The 4,604-nt window shown below is 42.1% G+C and overlaps 1 protein-coding gene across 1 annotated transcript in view; it reads right to left on the bottom strand.

The window, feature by feature from the left end:
• Positions 1–3,825, bottom strand: part of ppp1r16b (protein phosphatase 1, regulatory subunit 16B) — a 60,770-nt gene extending 56,945 nt beyond the window's left edge. The window contains exon 1 of the mRNA XM_048255948.1: positions 3,622–3,825. The gene's annotated coding sequence lies outside the window, so the exon portion shown is untranslated. The remainder of the gene's footprint in view (positions 1–3,621) is intronic.
• Positions 3,826–4,604: the final 779 nt, after the last annotated feature.

Genomic DNA, 4,604 nt, shown 5'->3' with positions numbered 1-4,604 from the left:
GCCGCGCCTGCCTGCCCCCCTGAGCCTCCAGATTAACCCCCTTGCAGGCCACTAGCACAGCACGCCCAGGCTAATCAGATCACTCTGATTAAGTCTACTCCCCGCTTAGGGGCAAGAAGTAAACAGGTCTGGACATAGGCTTAAAGAAGGCCATTACAAAACAGGAGAGACAGAGATAGAGAGAGAAAAAGAGAGAGAGAGAGAGATGATACTAAATGTCCCCACATGCCCAGGTTCCACTAAAAAAGCAAGGCTCTTGGTCTAAGTGAGGATTGTTGAGTTTGGTATGACACTGTGACACTGACAGCTCTTTCAATAAGGAAACCGACCTAAAAATGTCAGGGACAAATGGTGGAGAACTGTCCCAGAGAGCTTGTTTGGGACAAGTGGTGGAGAACTGTTCCAGAGAGCTCGTTTGGGACAAGTGGTGGAGAACTGTCCCAGAGAGCTCGTTTGGGACAAGTGGTGGAGAACTGTCCCAGAGAGCTCGTTTGGGACCGTCATGCAGGAGCGTCCCTCACTACTGCGTTCAAAAATTAATAACTCCACCTTGACTTCCTCTCCCACTGGCAGCCGCCTGTCGCTAAATATTTCATGAACGACAACCGAAATTTGCCTAATGGAATTATTTAAGAGCAGTTAGAGCACAAAGCAAACTACAAAAGACATCATTACTCAGTCAGAGCCATCAGGGAGCGAGCACTCCTCCTGAACATTGTTTTGAATAAAACCCTGAAAGAGCAGACAAGCAGAGTGTGTGTGTTTGTGTGTCTGTGTGTGTGTGTGTCTGTGGGTAGGAGAAGACAACTCTGAGAGTGTGAAAAAGAGTGCAAAATATATGTGTGTGTGTGTGTGTGCGTGTGTGAACTGGAGTAACAATTCCAAAGTGACAAGGCAATCCTTTACTAATCTGTGTATAAGTGCATATGTGTGAGAGAGTGTGTAGGCGTCTCTCTCTCTCTTTGTGTGTGTGTGTACACATAACAGGAAGGCCACAGCACTGCCTGTCCCCCCTGATGGTTTGTGTCTAACCGGAGCTGACAGCCAGTGCAGATGCAGAGATGCACAGTGCCCCAGCACACACTATTAAAAATTTAAAGGGCAACATAGGATGGGCATCCCAAATCACACACAAGACCCCAGCACACACTATTAAACATTTAAAGGGCAACATAGGATGGGCATCCCAAATCACATACACAGACCCAGCACACTTCTTCCATTCTCCCCATACTTCACTCACTGGGACATATTTATGTGCAGCAAAACAGGACACCTCAAAATGCAAGCTAGAATGGGAAGAATTGACCATTACGGGTCATTCCACGTCAGTTCAACCAGGGCCCACACACTTAGGTCTAAAATAATTCTGAAGAAATTACCAGGTGTACCTATGTTACCCAGGAGACACACTGTAAAATTACTCTTATGTAAGATCAATACTTTCCAAGATACAGCCAGTTTTACAGGGGGAGTGGGGTGTCGATTTTGTTTGGCCTCTTTTTTTTGTCAAAGTTCACAAGCCCACAGCGCAAGAACTAAACCATGTTGGAGGCTCAAATTTTGCATGCTGGTACATAAATAGGAATAGTATGTAGCAAAATCGTCACGTTTGGTCTGGATAATCCTGCATGGTCATAGCGGTCCCTCAAAGTTGATACAAATTTTATTGGCGTTTTTGGCTGGGCTCTGTTTAAGCCTTCAGAAGACATATTTGTACTCAACATAGGCTCTTGAATTAATTCAGGGTCTGATGAGAAGACTTTACAAGTCTAAAAAATCATTTTGGTTCTCATTTTCAGAGCACCCAAACACCTTGTGGGAATATACAAAGATTTTTTAAATATTTTTTTCTTTATTCTCCATGATCTTTTCTTTTCAAAAACACCAATTTGACTTGTCTTATGCAAATCTTTCTTTTTCACTTTCCACCCTGAACATGGACAAAATGCACCATTGACATCAATATGTTTTGTATTGATGTTTGGTAATTATTTCAGAATTTTTTGAAACCTAAGTGCGTTGGCCCTGCCCTGGTTGAACTGACGTGGAATGACCCTTACACTAACTTGAGAGATTCTGATTTAACAGTGGCAAGTAATCCATCTCTGGCCAGCCTTGGGAAGACTGCCTATAGAGAATTACTCTAGTGGTTGCATCACCCTTAACTGGAGCATGCAATCACAGCTAAATGAATCAATTATCTTACAAGTTCAATCATTTTTGAATTGGAGAAAATGCCTTGAATTCATGAGGTGTGAAGTGTTCCTTACATAAAGAATCTTCAAACAACTCCTTTCATTTTGCTCAATGATCTCTTCTATAATATAGCGATCTCTTCTATAATATAGCGATCTCTTCTATAATATAACTGACAACTGATTTATCTAACAGGCAGGGAGGAACCGTTTAACAAAAGCTTATGAACCAATACTCTCCTCTGAAAGTGAACACAGCCACAAGAATATAATGGAGCAATATTGAAAACCACACATAAGAATTGTATGACGCCTCTAATAACTTCACAGACTCTGCAAGCCAGACCGAGGTGCAAGAGTGATCATGCTTTTCCAATGAAAAGATCCGTTCGTAGATGATACAGTATAATTCATATTATTACCCTAAGAATAGGCTATTAACACTGGTCCGTTTCACTATTCTCTTGGTATTGCCCATAACGATGTAAGTGCAACAACATTATGGCTCAGAGACGTGACATTATTTCATAATGAGACATTTTATTGAAGCACATCTGGGTTGGAGCCCGAAGATGTGTGTGAGGAAGCGCATAAAAAGCGCTTGTTTCTCTCTGCTTCCATGTTTCTCAGTTACAATGTCGAAGTTCATCAGGTCGCCCAAACCCTTGGACGACAGAACAATGCTGCCTTTATGTAGGCCTATGAACATGTAGGTTACTATGAAAGACCCCAAACGTTTAGTGTAAGAGTTATCCCATCAAGATATTACAGGATAAATGTAACACGATTGAGCATTTGTTCCTCACTATGGAATATAAAATGCATTTAAGCGATCCACCCGCTGATACTTCAGAAAGGTCAAAGACCATGTCAACGGGACGAGACACTTTTGGTGTCATCCTTTAACCACACGTGTGAGCATTTTGCGCAACCTGACAGACACAAAACAATATAGGTTGAGGACAAGGAAATGCGTCTTTGAAGCATCTTACTTTAAACCCGTTCCATGTCGGACGGTACTGGTTAGGTCTAGCCTAGGCTACTGCATAAGAAATGTGCAAATCATAACTTCAACCAATCTTAAACTGTTGTAGCGCAAGCGAATACATTGTTGCTGTAACATAGCCCTCTTAAAAGGTAACTCCAAGCACGTTCAAATAAAACGCATTCTCTGTCACTATGTCTGCTGACGAACCATGTAGAAATGCATGGTAATTTCAAACGTATACAATCACTAACATTAGCCCATCTCAAGAACAAGACGTGTAACGGGTTGTTGGAGGCTACCTTTTTACTCCACACTCCCGTTAGCGTATCACCATTGCTGCTGCTGCTGAGGACACTGCGTTAAGCCTGCCTCTCTTCCGAATTTCAAATGTAATTTTGCTCGAAAAGAAGCGAAGGTTACGTGTAAACTACTTACCATGTTCCGTTTATCCTATTGATCCCTACTGATCCAAACTCATTCACACAAATGTTGAAAAATGTGTGGCATGTTTTCATACAAACATAGAGTGGCGATTGGTAGACTTGTCTCAGTTCCTCGGAGTGGTTTGAAGAGAAGAAGCATTAGCGGTTGTTGGCTGCAGAACGTCCCCCCTCAGAAAAGTCACTCCTCCCGGGCGGGGCTGCTGAGGAAACCGTGGGAGGAGACTGAAGTGGAAATGCAGACGCGATAAGTAAATTCGTGTTAATTTGTTCAAAAATCTATCCATGAAAGTTCTGTAATGAAAACTTTTGTAAACAATCAGTCCCTAAAATGAATGTGTCTCAGGTCCGGAATATGAAGAATCCGAGAAACTTCAGGAAACTTCAGGAGTTGTCAGCATTTATTTATGTTGAGAATTATGTTCTTGGTATTTGCCGTATTTATTTGGTCTCACGTGGCCCGTAGGACTTCAGTGTGGTTATGTCTGCATTTGATACTATTCATTATTTAATTCTCAATTAGTTGCTTTTGTGCTACTATTCTACAATCCTACATTAAGATGCAACACTCTAGGGATACTTTATGAGAAGCTTTACTAAAATGTTTGAGGACAAGTGTTTGAAAATGAAAACACTGGATTAGGAATGTCACTTCATCATTGCATTCAGGTTCTACTGGCCCCAGGGAATCTAGCAGCATAGTGAAATTCATTTCACAACCATGAACCTCATTAAAAATTCTGGAATGTCAGAAATGTTAGGGGGCTCCCTAGACCCAAACCAGATTAGCTGAGCCATGACGTTGTCCAGGCAACAACTGTGTCTGCACACAGGTAGAGGAAGACATCAAAGCATGCTGCTGCTGACACAGATGCCAACTGGCCCAACAGCATAGGCCTATATTTTAGCAGACATTCCAGCGGAATGATTAATTTATTTTGCAGAGGCTGTGTGTCCCATTAGTACTCCACATTAGTG

The sequence above is a fragment of the Alosa alosa genome, chromosome 10, assembly GCF_017589495.1.
Source record: "Alosa alosa isolate M-15738 ecotype Scorff River chromosome 10, AALO_Geno_1.1, whole genome shotgun sequence".
Taxonomy (NCBI): Eukaryota; Metazoa; Chordata; class Actinopteri; order Clupeiformes; family Clupeidae; genus Alosa; species Alosa alosa.
Note: the sequence above shows the minus strand (reverse complement) of the source record. Positions and strands in the feature narration are given on the sequence as shown.